Raw genomic sequence first — 22,479 nt, forward strand, 5'->3', positions numbered from 1 at the left:
GTTGAGTTTCGTTCCCAGTGTTTCTTGGAATTTCTGCCAAAATCGAGATACGAAACGTGGATCTCGATCGGAGACGATACTGACTGGAACGCCGTGTAGCCTTACGATCTCGTCCATGTACAGCTGGGCCAACTTGTCCATGGAATACTTCATGTTTACCGGCAGGAAATGGGCCGACTTGGTTAATCGATCGACGATTACCCAAACGGCATCGTGTCCTCTTTGCGTTCGCGGCAAACCTGAAACGAAGTCCATGGTGATGTTTTCCCACTTCCACTCGGGTATCTCAAGGGGTTGTAACAAGCCCGATGGTTTTTGATACTCCGCTTTAACCTGTTGGCAAATGAGACATTTTTGCACGTACAGAGCGATTTCCTTCTTCATATTATCCCACCAATAGGTTCCTTTCAGGTCCTGATACATCTTGCTACTACCCGGATGGATTGTATACTTGGACCGATGGGCTTCCTCTAGAATCTCCGTTTTCAACGATTCATCCTTCGGCACCACTATTCGGTTCCGGTATTTTAAAATACCTTCAGGACTGAAATTGAAGTCAGTCGTTTCTCCTTTTCCCACTTTCTCTCCCCATTTCTGCACCATCAAATCCTCCTTTTGAGCTTCTTTAATCCTTTCCAAGAGAGTGGAGGTTACCTTAATGTTACCAAAAATCACTTTATGATTCCCAAGGTAGGGTTTCCACTCGCAAACCGACTCTAGTAAATTCCACTCTTTAATCATTAACCCGGCTACTTGTGCCTTGCGACTCAAAGCATCGGCCACTACGTTCGCCTTGCCTGGATGGTAGTTGATGGTACAGTCGTAATCCTCCAGAAATTCCATCCACCGTCGCTGCCTCATGTTTAATTCCTTCTGTGAGAAGAGGTACCTCAGGCTTTTGTGATCGGAGTAAACCTCGAAGGTTACCCCATATAGGTAGTGCCTCCATTTTTTCAGAGCAAAAACAACTGCGGCTAACTCCAGATCGTGGGTTGGATAGTTCTGCTCGTGGGGTTTTAACTTTCTCGGCAAAAGAAGATCACACATTACGGTGCATTATTACACACCTAGAGGCCCCCGACGCGCGGTATACACACAAACCCGTCACCTCCGTTAGGTAAAACTACTAGCACTGGAGCCATGGTCAATTTTTTCTTTAATTCTTGAAAACTTGTCTCACTTCGGGCATTCCAAATGAATCGACCATGTTTCTTTGTCAAGTCAGTTAAAGGACCGGCTAGTTTAGAAAAATCCTTGATGAAACGCCGGTAATAGCCAGCCAGTCCTAGAAAGCTGCGGACCTCGGTGGGATTTTCTGGCCTCTTCCAATTAGTCACAGCCTCTACTTTTGCTGGGTCAACTGAAATACCCTCTTGAGAAATTACGTGTCCCAGAAAAGCAATTTTCTCCAGCCAAAATTCGCACTTGCTGAACTTGGCGTACAGTTGATGGTCTCTTAGGGTTTGTAAAACAATCCTCAAGTGCTGCTCATGCTCTTCACGTGTCTTGGAATAGACTAGAATATCATCGATGAAGACCACGACAAAGCGATCCAGATAGGGCTTAAAAACCCTATGCATTAAATCCATGAAGGCGGCAGGAGCATTCGTTAATCCAAAGGGGATAACTGCAAACTCGTAATGCCCGTATCTTGAGTTGAAAGCAGTTTTCAGAATGTCCTCCTTCCTGATTAATAGCTGATAATACCCTTGGCGGAGATCTAGTTTCGAGAAAACCACCGCTCCTTGCAACTGGTCAAACAACTCATCTATGTGGGGCAGTGGATACTTATTTTTCACCGTGATATTATTCAGGCCCCGATAGTCGATACACATTCTCAAACCACCGTCCTTTTTCTTCACAAACAGTACAGGAGCTCCCCAAGGAGACCCACTCTCTTGAATGAATCCCCGCTCCAGAAGGTCTTGCAATTGCAACTTTAGCTCCTTGAGCTCTGCAGGAGCCATTCGGTATGGGGTTTTTGAGATAGGTGAGGATCCCGGTAGCAGGTCTATTTTGAATTCTATTTCTCTTTCCGGAGGTAGAGCTACTAGCTCATCAGGAAACACGTCCGGAAATTCCTTCACTATGGGCACGTCCTCCACCTTTAACTTATCCGAAGGGGTATTGATCAGAAAGGCAAAAAATCCTTGCGCCCCTCTACTTAGCAATTTCCTAGCCCGAATGCCCGAAATCAAAGCAGATGAGGCTAACCTACCCCTTATGTCCAACCGTAAAGTTGCCTCACCAGGGATGCGGAATTCTACCACTTTTGTTTTACAATCCAGTTGGGCATTATACTTGGCTAGCCAATCCATACCTAATATCACATCATACCCTTTGACGACCAAGCTTATCAAGTCCCCTAACAATCTCTTCTCCCCTACCCACACTTCACAATCCCTATAAACCGTACTAGTAACCAAACGTTGATTCCCCGTAGGTGTACTAACTTCTAGGTCGTATGGTAAACTAGCAGGTTTTATATCGATGCCACACATGAAATCAGGGTTAACGAAGGAATGAGTGGCACCAGGATCAATTAAAACTTTGGCAAAACGGTGGAAAATAGGGATCGTACCTTCTACGACCTCTGAGGAATCTGGGACCTGTTGAGGTTCTAATGAATATACTCGAGCTGGCACCTTAGGTTTCGTCCCATTCCCCTTATCCGGTCCCGTATTGGTCTTTGGCGCGATTTGAGCTCCCTTTTCGTCTTGCTTTAAGAGTGGACAGGTAGCAAGCTTGTGGTCTGCGCTTCCGCAACGCAGACATTTACCTCCCTTCTTCCAGTAATTATCTTCAGAGTGATTCGGCTTTCCGCAGTACCCACAAGGCCCACGGGATGCCGAACCTGAACCTTTCTGGAAGTTTCCGCCTTGGCCTCTTCCGGCTGAAACCACCCCTGGACTGAGCCCCTCTGCCTGTACCCGACTGTCGTCCACCTCCAGCTCCTCGTCCGAACTTGGAGGGGGTACCTTTATCCCCTTGCCCAGAGCTGCTTCCAGGAAAACCCCGCTTCTTCGCCTGGAAGTTCCGTACTTGTTCCCTGGCGCTCTCTACCCGTTGGGCCTTCTCAACGGCCTCGCTAAAAGCGTTAATCTGGGCCACCGCGAGGTCCTTCTGAATTTCCACATTTAGGCCCTGGATAAAACGCCTAATCCGCCGTTGCTCAGTCATGATCAACTCAGGGCAAATTTGGATAAGCGCGTGAACTGGCTTTCGTACTCCGCTACCGATTGAGCCCCTTGGCGGAGTCGGATGAACTCGTCTTCCTTCCTCTCCTGAACTAGAGGAGGGAAGAATTTCGCATTAAACTCTCTCATAAAATTTACCCAAGTCCTGGGCATTTGTTCCCGCTCCCATTTTTGCCGAATGACATTCCACCAGGAACGGGCCGCCCCTTCCAGCTGGAAAACGGCAAAAGTCACCTGCCGTTCTTCGGTATAGTGCAGGGCAGCGAAAATATCGACCATCTTTTCAAGCCACCTCTCGGCGACATCCGGATCAGGCCCCCCAATGAACTTGGGTGGAGCAAACTTTTGAAAGCGCTCAAGAGCTCTGTCTTCGCTCTCGACGTGATTGCCAGGGTTTCCAGGATTTCCAGGATTAGGGTTTGGGTTCTGGCCTTGTTGCTGCACCACTTGTGCCAGCAGGTTGGTCATTTGCTGCATAGCGGCAGCTATTTGCACGTTGGGGTCAGGATTAGGTCCAGAATGAGGGTTCCCCAGTACCCCTATCCGGTGTGGGTTGTCCGCCCCCACGTCCCCGTCCACTACGTGTACCTTCCATGAATTCTACTTGGTCTAGGCGAATGTACTAAACCAATATAATATCAATCATGTAAGTCAAACCCAAAAACTTTTACAATAACATACATATACATTCCAAACAAGGCAACCAACACACATATCAACAACCAGTCAAGTCAAGTACAGTCAAGTCAAGTACAAACAGGGACAATCCACGAGGGAATGGCCTCATCAAAAGAAATATACACGTAGCTAATCCAAACGTACAAAACGATTAGCTAAGGCTCTTTCCCTATCCGCCCTATATACAGAAAACAAAACTATCTCAAAACCCTAGGAGTCGTGACCTAGTCCGATGACCTAGAAGACCCACCCGACGGGGTAGATCCAACCCATGAATCCTCGTCGCTCACTCCCTTGACCACGTCCGCGCAGAGGTTCAGGATCGATGCGGCTCGAACCTTCACCTTTCGGGCTCTCTTAGAATCACGCTCACGGGTTTCCCTAAGCTAAGTACATAGATCATCAACCCTATCCTCTGTGGCGACCCCACTTCCCCGAAATTAGCCAATCGGCGGCTCCTAAACACCTCACGCGTTACATTCAAGAGATAAGGTCTTACAGTTCCAAAACATAAAATTTCATTCAGCCTGAATATATATACACATACAAGCCAAATATTATAATCAGGGTTTACACTTTTCCAGCTTCAAGTGGCAATCCCAAAACAAAACTATATCGTTTAATTCAAATACATTACAAGCCACAAAACGAAGTAGATACATTCTTAAGAAGATATAAGTAGCTCAGATTTCTCAAACCTCAAGACCTGTCAAGGAAAACAAATAAACGTGGGGTGAGCTAAAGCTCGGTGGTGCCCCAAAACATGCAATCACATAAGGCAAGTAACGAGTATTTAAATTTCACACTTAATAAAAGCAGATAACAACACAAGGTAGGATACAGGGGCTCTCAGGAACCATTTGCCTCGCTTGATCAAAAGTTATTGATGTGAAACCCCGATCTAGACAACCAAAACACCATGGCTTAGGCAGCGGAAATTTGACCCAACTAACCCTAGAAGTCACGAACAATTTTGATATTATCTCAACCCGTAACTACTCGAATTAACGAACCAAATTGGAGGTAGTAGAACGCCACAATCAAGGAGATACTCGATTGATAAGTTCGGGTGAATAACTTGAGAAGATTCTCAAGTATTCAAAGGAAACTCTCTTGCCAAAGAGAAAGTGAAAACTCACTAATTGTATTTAATAGCCAAAAAACTGATCCCAAAACAAAGAGGAAGTGGGGCTATTTATAGCCCTTACAAGCATTAACCCTAATCCAAAAATTGACCAAACTACCCTACATACTTAAGGAAGATTTTGGGCCTCACTTACTAACAAATGGGCCGCAATTAAACTAGCTTAATTACCTAGACTTTCTAAAGCGAGAGATAACCAAAATCAACGAGGAAAATCAAATAATCCTACTAAACTCAAGTATTCGTGCAATCAACTGGCCTTCACTTGAATCTTCCAATTCTCCATGTGCTTGAATGGGCCTTGGTCTTTATATTCTCATCAGTTATCGTAGTTGACCCTCCGTCAACTCTCACTACTTACGGTCCATGTAGATTCTCTTATTTTTCTTACTCCGGCCACCAGACATACCCCAGCTCCGGGCCCGCACGACAAAATAAAGGAAGCAGTATACTCGAGATATACCCTTAGGAAATTGGGAGCAGTATACTTGCGTATACCCTCAGGAAATTGGTCGAGGGATTCACCCAGCGACGTCACAACACATGGTTACCAGGTCAGGATAAGAGGCCCTCCCACCCTTATGGTGTGGTACATTCCCCTGCCTGGTGATTTAGTACTTGAGATAGGATAAGAGGCCCTCCCACCCTCAGGTGTGGTACATTCCCCTACTCAGTACTTAGCAAGTATTCCAAGGTTTTAGCACTTGAGATAGGATAAGAGGCCCTCCCACCCTCAGGTGTGGTACATTCCCCTACTCAATGCTTAGCAAGTGCAAGCAAGATATTTCACAAAAGTATTTCAAGCAAGTTACCACTCGAAAGAACTAGTGCGATAAAGTACACACTGCCCACTTCGATGGATCAGAAAAACCATTTTCCGATTATCACATATCAAGTCAAGAAAGCACTTTAATCAAGTAGGCGTAGAACAAGCAGGGACACTCACCAAGAGTGAAGTTACTGATCAGGCTGTGAATCAAAATCTGCGTCCTCGCTAAATCCTAAAATACCAAATTTTAAAACTATAAGCTGGCTATACTAGTTCTAGGATTACGTAGGAAAAACTATTCGTAGTATAGCTAGTTTATTTTCTTGGAATAATTCAACCAACCATGTAGTATTAAAACTAATAAAATACTTTGTAAAGTTTCTTTAATATTACTTTTCTTGTAAAAGTGTTACTAAAACGAATTTTACGTGAAATAATGTTTCTTGCCGAACAAGTTTTCTGTACGTTTAGTTAAAGTCGCTAAAATCTCGTAGTTTGGAAATTTCCTCTAGAAAACTTGCAAGGGACAGGTCTTTGAAGAAAGTAAAGGAAATGATACAAGACTTAGGGTTTTAAAAGTTATAAAATTTATTTTCTATAACCAGCAAAGCTAGTTTAAGCTAAGGGAAAATTGTCGGTTTGGAAAAATTTAGGCAAAAATACTAAATACTGAGTTTTATCGTTTAATTCTAGCGTAAAAATATTTTTGATTAGCTTGATCAAAATTTCTCGAGTTCACAGGGTCGAAACGACTTTCATTTCGAAATCACATTATGACTCAAATTTATCGACATGATATGATCACGTTTCAAATAGCAATTCACTAGGGCTTCTTCAATCATTAGCCCTAGATTTCAACAGATTCATTTCTGCTAGAAAAGTAAAACATGTGACCAAGGCTTCATCAATCATTAGCTCTTGGTTTTGGCAAGTTCACGTCACATCTCCACTTAATCAGAATAAACATAAAGCCTCCAAGCAATTCCAGTAGTTTAATCTCATCAACTTTGACACTTATATAAAATTATTCAAATGTCCAAAACGATCTTCACAATTCCAGCTCATTTGCACAATGGATTCCAAGTCACCAATATAAACAAAAATCACAAACCAAATATCAATTTCTCTAGGGCTTCATCAATCATTAGCCCTAGGTCTCAACAGATTCTAGTACAGTCAAAATTCAACAAAGGAAATCCAAGGTATCAAAGCAATCCCAAATCACGACCCATGGACCTTCCAAGTACATTTCAACCAACCACTTGAACAAATTCACCAAAAATTAAATTATTGCAAAACTACTCAAATGGTCAAGAGCTTCATCAATCATTAGCTCTTGACAACCAATTCTCACTTCAAACACCAATCCATTCAAAACAAGAATAAAACTACAGCCAACTTGGCTCCCAAGTAGTTCTAAAATTCAGATTTTATTTTCTTGATCCGGTAGTCAAGAAAATCCCAGCAAATTTCAATCCAAGATGTCCATTAAACCTTCAACTTTTACTTGCTAGATTCACTAAACATATAGCTTATAATCTGACCAACCCAAACTAAAACAAATATTACATGAAACCAGAGAATAATTCTCACTCAAAAACCTCAATTAGTTCGGCCAGCTTTCAAATCAAATTTCCAGCAATAGAGTAGTTTATTTATAGAGCTTTTGTTCCTAATTTCCTTCAATTTTTACTTCAACTCAACATGCAAAGGGTGATTAGCAAGTTAAAAGAAAATCTTAAACATCCAATATGAAAGTCTTAATTAAAATTCGAAGAAAAACTAATTAAATGCTCAACTTCCTTCTCTCGACCAAGCTGGAATATTTTGCAGCAGAAAATTTCTCTCGGTTTCAATCCACAATTCAACTTTTCCTCAGGTTTTCTTCAACTAAACCTCCCAAACATCTAAGACCCACATATCACATACAAAAACTACCATTAGTTTCCATTTTTCTTCAACAATAACAGGCGGCAACTCACATGCAAGCTCTCGGCCACATTTTCAGTTTTTTTTTCCTCACGGTTCATCAGCTACATGCATGATCCAAAAATCAGTTATCTATCAGTTTTGATCCATAAACAAGTTCAGACAACATCAAAACATTACTCAACCAGAAATTCAAACAATCCTGCTCTCGGTTGGCTTGCATGCAACCTGATTCTGTATCTTTTCAATTTTCTGTCTTAATCAAGGTTAATTACCTTCATGCAAAGCTTAATCATCCAGGTTTTAGTTGATTAAATGTGTATCTAGGCTCGGATTATCACAGATTAGCTAATTAGAGTTACAAATTTCTAGTTCAAACTTTCGGCAGCTTCAATTCTTCCAAACCAGATTTCTTAAGTCTCAATTCCTCATCTAACCTCACAAACCCACATGCATGCGTATAGACAGCTTCATCAACCCATAAACAATTCATCTAAGTCCAGAATTTACCTTAGCTTGAAGCCTAAAACACACGACTAGCAGCTGCAACAAACCTCCACTCTTGGCTGTCCAGAAATTTAGCCCGCTAGTTCTTCCTCTCCCTTGCTCAAGCTCGGCACTAGGATGAAGAAAATCTGGTCTCAAGCTCTTCACCAGCTCACGGATGAAAGACAAACTGAATCGCAAGTCCCTCTCTTCCCTCTCTAGTTTACGGACAGAGAGAAAAGAAACAAGAAGCTCGGCTCTTTCTCACTCTCTCCCGGTCGATAATTCCAAGGTTGCTCCCTCACAGTTCACGGCAGGAAAGAAATTGGAGTTATGATATTGTGGTGAAGTGAGAATGATATAATGAAGTGTGTGAGTAGTGTAATGTATATAAGGTGAGGCAGTGAGTGGAGTTGGTCGGCAATATCAAATGGAAAAGGCTGGAATGAAACGTGGGAAATGGAACCGGCAGGAATTGGAATTGTTTGGAATGTTCCATGGCTGCATGGATAAATTTGAGATGAGGAAGGGTTAATTTGGTCTTTTCACATTTCATCCGAATTTCCACTTAAGCCCTCAATCCTAAACTAAATCCAAGATTTATCCCAAATGCAATTTGAATGCCTACTAGTATACTCGTCTCGCAAAAATTAAACTATCGAGATTTTAACGTCCTAAGTATACTTGGTATACTTATATCGATTTTATCTAAAGTTTATCGATTGCATCTTAGTGCTAAGGTTCCTATTAACCTTGAACATTATTAACGATTAAAGTTTAGCTAACGGGATTCGGGGAAATTAATTATTATATAAACGAAATAATTTACCTTCGAAATATTAATTTAATATAATAAAGCCAAGGAATTTAATAGTTTAGCACAAATTATATTATTTTGCACATGAAAATTATTTTTACGTACTTATTTAAAAACAATTAGATTAAATGATAAAATTTATTAAGGAATTACAAATGCAAAATGAGATATGCACTGATATTTATATATATATATTTTCAGGGTTCTCACATCCTCCCCTCCTTAAAATGAATTTTGTCCTCAAAATTCTCACCTTCTTGCATTTTTGGGCAACCGGCAACTTGGTGCTCGCTACTTCCGCACCTCAAGCACTTTCCTTGTTTCCTCCAACATCCGTCCTCATTATGGCCAGTTTTCCTACAATACCCACAAGTTGCCTGGGGAGTGGTCACACGACCTCCTTGCGAGGCGTTCCTAGGTTGACCTCTTCCATTTGGTCCTCCGTTAGCTCCATTATCTCTTTCTCCGGCACCTCTGGCACCAGCTCCTCTCGCTAGAGCACCTCGTGGTGTTCCATGACCATTTACTCCACCCGTTCCTCGACCCACTTTGGCCGGTGGAGCATTTGCATAAGTCGGCTCCCAACTGCTGCTAGGTGCAAATCCTTTCTTGGCCTGGAAAGTTTTTACTTGAGCTCTAGCAACTTCAATCCTTTGAGCTCTCTCTACAGCATCAACAAATGTGTCTACCCGAACAACAGCTAATCCCTCCTGAATTTCCACGTTCAATCCCTGCACAAACCTCCTTACACGCCTTTGCTCCGTAGCTACCAATTCCGGAGCATAACGGGACAATTTCGTGAACTGAATTTCATATTCAGCGACACTCATCGCCCCCTGCCTACACTTAATGAAATCATCATCTCTTTTCTCTTGGATGAGAGGTGGAAGAAATTTGGCGTTGAACTCCCTTGTGAAGTTCGCCCAAGTTCTCGGAGTATGGTTCCTATCCCAATTAACCCTCACTAAGTTCCACCAGGAGCGAGCAGCTCCCTCAAATTGGAATGCGACGAAAGTCACTTGTCTTTCTTCCTCGTAGTTTAAGGCTGCGAAGATGTCAGAGATTCTCTCCCACCAGCCTTCGGCTATCTCCGGTTCGGGTCCTCCATAAAATTTGGGAGGTCCGAACTTTAGAAATATTTCTAATGCCCGATCCTCAGAATCGGCTGGGCCTCCTTGGTGATGCACTGGTCCAGAGGCTTGGTGTTCAGTCAAGCGCTCTAAGACGTCAGTGATCCGGTTAATTGCGGTGGCCACTTGATCTCTAGCCACTCCCTCTTGCCCTTGGTCTTGATTGACCTCAGGTTCCCTATCACCACCCGCTTCTGGGTGTTGCCTAGCAGGTCTCCCACGTCCTCTACCCCTAACTTGGAGATCCATAGCTTAATTATGCCTATTATTGAAAAATAAGGCATTTAGGCGAGAATAGAAATATTTATTATATTATTATTCTTTTTGTAAGTAAAAATCAATATGAGAATTGGGAAAAAGGAGAGTTAATTAGTCATGTAACTTATTCAACTATATCATGTATTCAAATTGCTCAAATCACAATATTCCTATCTTATTTTTATTCGATTCATATATATATATTGCACTATTCTAGGATATTTCTAAATTCTCAAGAAAATTTTTTTTTTTCAACATTATAACAAAGTAGACGCGTAATCATCAAATTTCATACAACTTCAAGAGCCAAACAATTCACGAATACATTCAATGTTTTCATACATAACTCAAACTTCAATCTTAATATTTTAGCAAGGTTGGTGGACCAACAAGGTCAAATACCTGTGAATCAACCTCCGAACCCTGAAATAGGAGAAGATCGGGCTCTTGAGAGGTTTCAGAAGTTTGCTCCTCCGAAATTCCTTGGAGGGTCTGATCCGGATGTAGCCGAACAGTAGTTGGAGGCCCTGATCAATATCTTTGCCGCTTTGAACTATACCGAACAAAGACAAGTGAAATTTGCAGTGTTCCAATTTGAAGGACCAGCCCGAGCATGGTGGAATGTGATTAAAGCAAAGTGGGAAAGAGAACATACTGCATGGACATGGGCAAACTTCCTAAGGAAATTTAACGAGAAGTACCTCCCACCTTTAGTCCAAGAAAAGAGGGAGGATGAGTTCCTTGGGCTACGCCAGGGAACCCAAAGTGTGGCCGAATATGAAACAAAATTCACCAAACTGTCCAAGTTTGCTACTGAATTAGTGACCACGGAACAGAGAAGAGTGAGACGGTTTATACAGGGCTTGAATTTGGAAATTCAAGAAGCTCTAGCGGCGGTGCAAGTTAACACTTTTACGGAGGCTCTTGAGAAAACTCAACGAATTGAGAATGCAAAGGCACAAGTAAAAGCCTCCCAAACTCGGAAAAGAGGTGCATCTGGTAATGTATCTGAGGAACTGAGTGAATTGATAGCACCTCCTAAAGTGCAAAATGTGAACTTTTTGTCCCACCCACCATGGACAATAGGGGCATTAAATGAACGATCTACAAAAGGAAGTCAAGTAGGCCATGGGGAGAGAGAAAAAGGGGAGAGAAACTTCATCTTCATCAACTAAATTTCTTGCCTAATCTTAAACTCCAACCATAAATCTTGTGAATCACTTCACCAAAACTAATCTTTAGGGAAGATTAGAGCTTTGTTTGGCAAGATTTTGAAGGAAAGATTGTGGTCTTCTCCTACAAGCATCCTAGGAAGGTATCATGGCTTTTCACCCTTTTCTTTTTCCCAATTTTGGTTAAATATGCCTAGAAGCTTTTAATTTTGAGTTACAACGGTTAATTAGTGAGTTTTGTTGGAGTTGGGGGGATGATTTGTGAGAACCCGTAACTTTTCCATTTTCTAGGTTTTATTATCTTTCTAGGTTTTATTATTTTTCATGGCTTGTTTTCTGCATTTTCGTGAGTAGGAAAAATTTCTAGATAATTTTAAGGAGCAGATATGATTGTGAGATGATTTTTCTAGTATCGAATAGTTTTTGAGAAATTAAGAGCATATACCGGACGTGGAACCCACTAGTGCGAAAAGTTCGGAAAAATTCGGCCAACTAGGTTAAGTTTCGGATACTGGGTTTAATTTACCGGGTGTTAAGAGATAATTAGAGGAAGCTATTTGGATTGGTGTGAGAGGGAACAAAGTGATAGACTTGCATTAAATAAGTGACAAGTGTCACCATTTGATTGGAGGAACTTGTAAGACCACTATTCATTTTCTTACCATTGACCAAATAAATCAAAAATTCACCAAAAATTTCTCATTTTTATCTTCCTCTTGGCCGAACCTCTTCCTACAAGAAAAGAAAGAAAAGCTTCCAAGTTTCTTGCTCCAATCTTGCCCAATCTCACAAACTAACCGTTTCATCTTGAATTCCTTCCATAAAACCTCTTCAATTAGTGTTAGTGAGTTGATTTGTGGAGTTATTTGGAAAGCTAAGAGGACCTATTGCTCTCTCTCTCTTGTTTCTAAGGTGAGTTGTGAAGGACCCCTCTCCTTCCCTCTAATGATGTTAATTCATGATTGGTGGTGTATAAGATGCACTTTATGGATTATTTCTTGATTTGTGGTTGAAGTGATGAAGTTTTATTATTTTTGGGGATTTTTTCTGTTTTAATATAAGCATGATTGTGTGGCTATCTATGATGATTGGAAATGGTATATAATGATTCTAGAAGGTGGAAAAAGTGATTAATTGCAACCAATTTCTGGTTTGGAAGAAATTTCAGAAAATTAGGTTTTGTGAAGGAACATTCTGCCCGAATTTTTAGCTCCTAGTTAGAGGCCGAATTGGCCTTGTCTTAAAACATGAAAGTTGTAGGGAATGACATTTTAGAGGTTCCTACAAAATTTAAGGTCAATCGGAGTAGTGTAGAATGAGAAAAGTCGAAATTACTATTGCTGTTCTGGTTTTACCCGAATGCAAGAATGGCGCCTGTAATTGGTTGTTTTGGCTGGAATTGCTTCCGAATTGGTTTTTGAGGTCTTCTGATGAAATGTATCCATGTTTTTTATCTTTCAGCTGGTTTTGGAATTTCTGGATTTGGACTTGGATAGCCTGATTTATGATGTTTCCGCTAGAATGCGTTATGTGAACCTGTTTTTGTGATTCTGGTCTAGTTTCCTGCATTTTTGACCTAGTTACACTCGAAACTGGGTTGAGTGACCTTCTACAATATTGTAACCCTATCTCTTAGCTTCGAAACGGTGGGTCTTTCACCTTCATCCGACAATCATAACGCCTTTGGTACCATTACCGCAAAATGACGTCCAAAACTATTTTTCTGATTTTGAGCTTAACTTTCATTTCCGGACTTTTCCCTAGCTTGACTTGTACTAGTACTACTTGGAGCTTGCTGAATGGCTATTGGATGAACTTATTTGTGTGACTTTGGGACTGGTTGAGGAAATAATGAAGCCATGATGGCTGGAAAATAGGTAAACACAAGGGATATGCTGCCGAAATTTTACTTGAAGGCTAGTTGGATTTACTTGTGATTTGAGCGAGGGGCTTTTGGGTTGTTTGAGTCTAGGTCTTCATGTTACCTTTTCGTTTCCAAAAATCATGTTTTGCACCCTTGCTTTAGTAATTATTTGGGCGAGGCATACGACTGGTAGTCGAGCCTCACATGTGCATTCTGTATACTCGATTTTTGAAAGAGGAACCTTCAATTGTTTTCCTTGGATTATTTTTGGGTTTTCTTGGTGATTAAAGCTCTCTTTTAGGAGGTATCTGTACTTGAACCGGTGAGTGTACCACTCCCCTTATTTGTCGATTAACTTGGGGTCTGTATATGCAATCTGTGATATGATCGAATGTACTATCTGTTTATTCTGGTTGAGACGAGGGTGTACTGTGACAGCCCCACCTCCCCCTAAGGCGAACCAGAGGGTTCGGCGGGCCGCCTGCCCAGCTCTCGCCGGGACTCAGTCGTTCACTAAAGTCTTCAAATAAATTACGAGATAAATCTCAAATATTACATCAAATTCTCCAATAATTACATGTCAAAAGCGAAGCGGAAATAATTCTCAACTATACATAAAATGATTTCCAAATCCAAACAGTACAAGATATATGCCATCCAGTCACGTGAATAAGTACTACAAGTCCTTCCTTCGCTTTGAGCCCTGTGGAGGGGAATAAAATATTTTTGGGGTGAGCTAGAAGCTCAGCGAGTAACCAGTAAAAGCAGTCATCAAATATATTTCACAATAATGCATTTCAATGATGTCATGATTCCAAGATCAAATTTACGTTTATTGCTCTCGTGAGCCAGTGAAATCATTGCACTTGAACACCCAACGCTCAAATAGATCATTTAACATTAACAGAGAGAGGGAGCCCCTTTTTGAGCTCCAGATAAATATGAACATGAACCATAAATAGGGTGGAGACGTTGGTGTCCAGCACAAGACTTTCCCAGAACTCATTGAAGCCAAATCATGTCATGAATCCACATGCAAGCACACATGATATGCAATCGAATAAATAATGCAAGAAACATTTCACAAGTACTTTGGAAATAGTTTAGGGTCACTCACCTCCACGGCTCAGAAATCATCCAGCATATAACATTGCCTTGCTCAAATCCAAGTCTCAGATCACAAACTCAATGCAAACAAGTCCTTTAAAAGTTCGGACAGGACTTCCCCTGAATTTGCTAACTTTTCCAGCCATCATGGCTTCATTATTTCCTCAGCCAATCCCAAAGGTACACACACAACAACAAGTTCATCCAATAGCCATTCAGCAAGCTCCAAGTAGTACTAGTACAAGTCAAGCTAGGGAAAAGTCCGGAAATGAAAGTTAAGCTCAAAACCAGAAAAACAGGTTTTGATGTCATTTTACGGTAATGACACCAAAGGCACTACGATTATCGGATGAAGGTGAAAGATACACCGTTTCGAAGCTAAGAGATAGGGCTACAATATTACAGAAGGTCACTCAACCCAGTTTCGAGTGTAACCAGGTCAAAAATGCAAGAAACTACACCAGAACCGGAAAAACAGATTCACAGAACGCATTCTAGCGGAAACATCATAAATCAGGCTATCCAAGTCCAAATCCAGAAATTCCAAAACCAGATGAAAGCTAAGAAACAGGGATACATTTCATCAGAAGGCCTCAACAACAATTCGGAATGAATTCCAGCAAAATAACCAATTACAGGCGCAATTCCTACATTCGGATAAAACCAGAACAGCAATAGTAATTTCGACTTTTCTCACTCTACGCTACTCCGATTGACCTGAAATTTTGTAGACACCTCTAAAATATCATTCCCTACAACTTTCATGTTTTAATCCAAGGCCAATTCGGCCTCTAACTAGGACCTAAAAATTCGGGCAGAATGTTCCTTCACAAAAACCTAATTTCTGAATTTCTTCCCAAACAGAAATTGGTTGCAATTAAACACTTTTTCCAACCTCTAGAGTCCTTAAACATCATTTTTCCAATCATCAATATAATAGCCAACACAATCATGTTCATATGAAACAAGCAAAAATCCCCAAAATTAATAAAAAGTCATTTCAATTCAACCAACAACTCAAAATATAATCCATCAAAAACATCTCTTTAGGCATCAACAAGTCATAATTCCACCATTATTGGAAACAACAAGAATCTTTACACACCATAAGATAGACCTTGAATGACCCATCAAAAGATGTAAGCCTTAGTGGTTCCTTCTCCATAAATCCACCGAGACTTGAATCTCCTTAGTAACCAAACTTTTATGGAGTGATTTGCAATTCCATCGGTTAAAACTCAAGATTGAAGTAAGCAATTGGAGTGAGAAGATGAAGGTTTTTCTCTCATCTCCTTGTCTCCAAAGTTTCAGCCATGAGAAGGAAAGAAATGGCTTGAATTTGGTCAAATTTTTGGTTTTTAGTAAAAGTTAAAGGTAAGATTGTCCAAAAAGTCCAATAGTGAATAGGATGGTGACACTTGTCACCTTTTGATTTAAAACTTATCTTTTTGTCTCTCCAATACAAATATCTTAACACTTTGTAAAATAATATCACTTAATACAAAATGCCAACAAGTTGTCAAAAATATAATGCATTTACCGCACTAGCGGGTCCCACGTTCAAAATACGCTTTTAATTTCTCAAAAATTAACCGATACTAGAAAAATTATTTTAAAACTATCTTTGCTCATAAACTTTATCTGGGGAATTTTTCTAATAAAGAAAATGTTGAAAAGGCGGGCGATTAAAAAAAATAAACCCTAGAAAATTAGAAAATTTCCGGGTTCTCACACTCATTCTTTCGGGGCGTCACAAACTCCCCTCCTTAAAAGAATGTCGTCCTCGACATTCCATCTTGTACCAATCAAGTCAAGGCATCCCGTAAAAATCTCTCAAGAGTCAAATCAAACCCACAGTCCGGCATCCTAAACTTCAAGCCTATGATACTCTACAGAGATCTGAAGCCTAAGCTCTGATACCAACTGTGACAGCCCCACCTCCCCCTAAGGCGAACCAGCGGGTTCGGCGGGCCGCCTGCCCAGCTCTCGCCGGGACTCAGTCGTTCACTAAAGTCCTCAAATAAATTACGAGATAAATCTCAAATATTACATCAAATTCTCCAATAATTACATGTCAAAAGCGAAGCGGAAATAATTCTCAACTATACATAAAATGATTTCCAAATCCAAACTATACAAGATATATGTCATCCAGTCACGTGAATAAGTACTACAAGTCCTTCCTTCGCTTTGAGCCCTGTGGAGGGGAATAAAATATTTTTGGGGTGAGCTAGAAGCTCAGCGAGTAACCAGTAAAAGCAATCATCAAATATATTTCACAATAATGCATTTCAATGATGTCATGATTCCAAGATCAAATGTATGTTTATTGCTCTCGTGAGCCAGTGAAATCATTGCACTTGAACATCCAACGCTCAAATAGATCATTTAACATTAACAGAGAGAGGGAGCCCCTTTTTGAGCTCCAGATAAACATGAACATGAACCATAAATAGGGTGGAGACGTTGGTGTCCAGCACAAGATTTTCCCAGAACTCATTGAAGCCAAATCATGTCATGAATCCACATGCAAGCACGCATGATATGCAATCGAATAAATAATGCAAGAAACATTTCACAAGTACTTTGGAAATAGTTTAGGGTCACTCACCTCCACGGCTCAGAAATCATCCAGCATATAACATTGCCTTGCTCAAATCCAAGTCTTAGATCACAAACTCAATGAAAACAAGTCCTTTAAAAGTTCGGACAGCACTTCCCCTGAATTTGCTAACTTTTCCAGCCATCATGGCTTCATTATTTCCTCAGCCAATCCCAAAGGTACACACACAACAACAAGTTCATCCAATAGCCATTCAGCAAGCTCCAAGTAGTACTAGTACAAGTCAAGCTAGGGAAAAGTCCGGAAATGAAAGTTAAACTCAAAACCAGAAAAACAGGTTTTGACGTCATTTTACGGTAATGACACCAAAGGTACTACGATTATCGGATGAAGGTGGAAGATACACCGTTTCGAAGCTAAGAGATAGGGCTACAATATTACAGAAGGTCACTCAACCCAGTTTCGAGTGTAACAAGGTCAAAAATGCAAGAAACTACACCAGAACCGGAAAAACAGATTCACAGAACGCATTCTAGCGGAAACATCATAAATCAGGCTATCCAAGTCCAAATCCAGAAATTCCAAAACCAGATGAAAGCTAAGAAACAGGGATACATTTCAACAGAAGGCCTAAACAACCAATTCGGAATCAATTCCAGCCAAAACAACCAATTACAGGCGCAATTCCTACATTCGGATAAAACCAGAACAGCAATAGTAATTTTGACTTTTCTCACTCTACGCTACTCCGATTGACCTGAAATTTTGCAGACACCTCTAAAATATCATTCCCTACAACTTTCATGTTTTAAGCCAAGGCCAATTCGGCCTCTAACTAGGACCTAAAAATTCGGGCAGAATGTTCCTTCACAAAACCTAATTTTCTGAAATTTCTTCCAAACCAGAAATTGGTTGCAATTAATCACTTTTTCCACCTCCTAGAGTCCTTAAACATCATTTCCAATCATCATATATAGCCACACAATCATGTTCATATGAAAACAGAAAAATCCCAAAAAATTATAAAAGTTCATCAATTCAACCACAACTCAAAATATAATCCATCAAACCATCTCTTTAGCCATCACAAGTCACTAATTCACCATTATTGGAAACAAACAATGAATCTTTACACACCATACCTTGATACCTCACAAAAGATAGTAGCTTAGTGGTTCCTTCTCCAAAATAACTCCACCAAGACCTTGGAATCTCCTTAGTAACCAACTTTTATGGAGTGATTTGCAATTCCATCGGTTAAAACTCAAGATTGAAGTAAGAAATTGGAGTGAAAGATGAAGGTTGTTCTCTCTCTCTTGCTCTCCAAGTTTCAGCCATGAGAAGGAAGAAATGGCTTGATTTTTGGTCAAATTTTGGTTTTAGTAAAGTTAAGGTAAGATGGTCAAAAGTCCAATAGTGAATAGGATGGTGACACTTGTCACCTTTTGATTTAAAACTTATCTTTTTGTCTCTCCAATACAAATATCTTAACACTTTGTAAAATAATATCACTTAATACAAAATGCCAACAAGTTGTCAAAAATATAATGCATTTACCGCACTAGCGGGTCCCACGTTCAAAATACGCTTTTAATTTCTCAAAAATTAACCAATACTAGAAAAATCATTTTAAAACTATCTTTGCTCATAAACTTTATCTGGGGAATTTTTCTAACAAAGAAAATGTAGAAAAGACGGGCGATTAAAAAAAATAAACCCTAGAAAATTAGAAAATTTTCGGGTTCTCACACTCATTCTTTCGGGGCGTCACATGTACTTTATCACACTCGTTCTCTTGTCTGTTCATATGCCAATTTACTATGTAAAATTTGAATCTGTTATCTGTATCTGTATCTGTTCGGACGTCGTTTGGAGGCTGATATCCAACGACCTTTCTGTGACCTCTGAGCTCAACACCTGTGGCCAGTTACTCGAGTCGGGCCGGCAAGGGCCTGGTCGATTAGATAACGAACCACAGTAGTCTGTTTTGGGATCTTTGGGTATTGAGACCCTTGATTCCGGGTATACTCGAGTATTACCATTTTCGATCTGATTGGATTTCGGGCCCGATGGGGTATGTGAGGTGGAAGGAATCGAAGAAAGTGGAGTCTACGGTATTGGTTACTCCTTTAGCGTTGATGGAGTGTCAACTATTATTTCGATCAAGCTTCGATGATGCTAATGGGAATTTGGCTCCTGAGAGCCACCTGTATCCTTCTGATTTGAATCATTGGTTCCTTTACTTTAATCTGGCATGTGTACCTGATTTGTTAAATGTGAAATGCCATGATTTTACTGCTATATGTTTGGTACCTCATTGAGCGCAAGCTCACCCCTTTCTGTTCCTTTTTGTTTTCCTTACAGGAAAATAAATACTTTTGGACTGGATTTGACAATTGGCTGCCAAATTGAGCTAGTTGAACATATCTTTTATATAGCTCATGTATTGAAACCCTAAATGTACTTTTGGGACCGTTTTCCTTTTGATTTGGCAAACCAGACATGTATCCACTTTTGAATACTTTTGTATGCCACTTTGGCTTGTAAATGCTAAGTTTCAAGATGTGAATGTTTGCTTGGTATTTTGGTTGGGTTCTGACGGGTCGGTTACTATTCATAGCCGACTTCGGTTTCATTTTTTTTTTATTTTGACATTTTGATTTGTTTACCCACGTTGGTAAGTTCCGGAATGTATTAGCTCGTTCTATACCGAACCGTTAGTCCTGGCGAGAGCTGGGCAGGCAGTCCATTACCCCTTTGGTTCGCCTTAGGGGAAGGTGGGGCTGTCACATGATTAGCTAGGGTTTCATTTTCAGCTTTCATTATGATCATATATCCTTTAATTGATGTTATGAAGTTGCTAGTTGGAGGTTTTGATGATTTAAACCTAACAAACATGAAATTCTAGCAACAAAGTTCTAATTCCAGGTTTAAATTCTCACAAAACACCATTCTGCCCGTTTTTGTTTCATCATGATAGAGGCCGAATTAGACTTCATATAAAACATGAAAGTTGTATAAAATGATGTTTTATAGTTGCCTGCAAAATTTCAGCTCAATCGGAGCAACGTAGCCTGTGAAAAGACCGAAATATCCCTGATGCCCTGTTTCGGTCCGAAAATGAAAATTAGCCTCTGTAAGTGGTTAGTTTGACCAGGAATATTACCGAATTGGTTGATGATGTCTTCTTAAGAATTATAACCTTATATCGTAGCTTTTAAATGGCTTTGGAATTACCTGAATTGGAGTTGTGTCTGCTGAGATATGAGTGAATAAAGCAGGACTGCTAGTTGATTTCTGCAGTGAATTTCGAACTGGAAAATCTGGAGTTGTTTTGGTAAATTTGACCTAGTTAGGGTGAGAACTGGACTGAGTGATCTTCATGAAAGTTGTAGGTATTTGTCTTATCTTTTCAAAGCCTCCAAGAATGCCTTAAACGGACTTTGGTAGCCTGCGATATGGCCATTTAAAGGTAGTACGGTTAATTAGCCGATTAGTTAGAACTTGGTTCTGGGAATTGGGAATTTGACTAGGTTACACTAGAATTTGGACTAAGTGGTCTTCATCAAAATTGTATCCCTCTGTCTTAGCTTCGAAATGGTGTAAATTACATCCCAATCCGATAAGTGTAGCTTCGGATGTGTCCGTTACGCAAAACCCGTCAAATCTGTCTTTTGTTAAACTTCATTTCCGCACATGTCGTTAGCTTGATTTTTGTACTTATATGACTTTGAGCCTATGGAATGGCTATTGAAATGAGATGATATTGTGTGTGACTTTGGGATTGATTGAGGAAAACAATGAAGCCATAAATGGCTGGAAAAATAGGTAAATACAAAAGGCGTGCTGCCCAAATTTTCGCTCGAGGGCTAAGTTTCTATTTGAATTTGTATATTTTCGTTTGGAAAATACTATGACCGTTTTCCATCTTAAAACATGATCCTTCCTCAATTAGAAACTCCAAATATTTACTTACGCTTACCAAATAAAAAGGAGTGGTTTAGGGTTTTCTTGGATATTTTGTCCTCCCTTTTACATGAATTTCATTAAGACATTTAGTCTATAATATCTACTTGAATATGAGATGATTTTGAACCACATAAACGATCCCAAAAACAGTATTTCTTAGCCTATCTAGTTGGATTCCTACTTGTCTTTGGTTCAAGTGTTTCCATTGGAAAATTTTATAACCCTTTTGAGTTGGGTTTTACGTTTCGACTATGAAACCCTAGTTATTTTTGTCCACGGGTCCAAATGTTCTCTTTTCACTTTAAAGTCTTTTATACGTTCTACTCATCAATTGTCGAGTTCTTTGATTTCACCTAATTGTTTGTATTAGATGAGCTGTAATATTCTTTCTTGTTTAATCTTAGGTTTTCTTGGTGACTAAAGATAATATCCGGAAGGATATTTGCACGTTGTTTTGCGTATATCGGTGAGTGTTCCTTGTTTGTTATATTCTCCTTGACTTCATGACTTGTTGTTATTGTTTGATAATGTGTTAAGTGTTTCCAATGATTTCCAAAACGAATTTTCTAGGCGAGCGTGTACTTTATCGCGCTCGACCTAAATGAAACGTGAAATTTTCAACGATTTAATGATTGATACATTAGTTGTGCATGATGTAAGCCTTTTGGCTGAACTGGGCCCTGCCCTTCGTTACCGATCGACTTGAGCCAGAAGCGGTCTCGGTCGGGCGATATGGTGACCCTGGGTGTGAACGTTGGTATACTCGAGTATTACCTTGTAGGTTGGTGGAGCCTGGCCAACGTCCAGGAGGGGGTGAATGAAATGAACGATCGAACGAGGGGTTTACTTACAAAAATGTATTTTCAAATGATTGGAGGAATAAGGGGAATGATAGGAGAACGAACGAACGAACAAACGAATGGCTCCCTGTGAGTCGTATCCTTTTAATGTATGTGTTATTATCGCTTTCCATTGTAAATGTTTCTTGAATTATTGATTATCGATGGTTAATGTATTGGCTTTGTTGTTGAATATGTGTTCGGAACCTCACTGAGCTTTTAGCTCATCCCTTTAGTTTTGTTTTCCTTAACAGAGAAAGCGAGCCAGGACGGGAGTTTTGGATCGACTAGCCTAGACTAGTTTCTTGGTTTTCTTTTGTAATGGTTCTCGCCCTAGTGCTTGGCACGGGTTGGATGTATGAAGAATTGAGAACCATTGTATATTCGATGTTTGTACTCTAATGTACATAAGTTTTGCGTTAAGTTTTGGATTGTCGTTATATTTATTCCTGTGTTTTATTTCAATTTTAATTGAGGACTGAAGTGAACGACTGAGTCCTGGCGAGAGCTGGGCAGGCGGTCCGCCGAACCCTCTGGTTCGCCTTAGGGGGAGGTGG

This window comes from Coffea eugenioides, chromosome 2 (genome assembly GCF_003713205.1).
Source record: "Coffea eugenioides isolate CCC68of chromosome 2, Ceug_1.0, whole genome shotgun sequence".
Taxonomy (NCBI): Eukaryota; Viridiplantae; Streptophyta; class Magnoliopsida; order Gentianales; family Rubiaceae; genus Coffea; species Coffea eugenioides.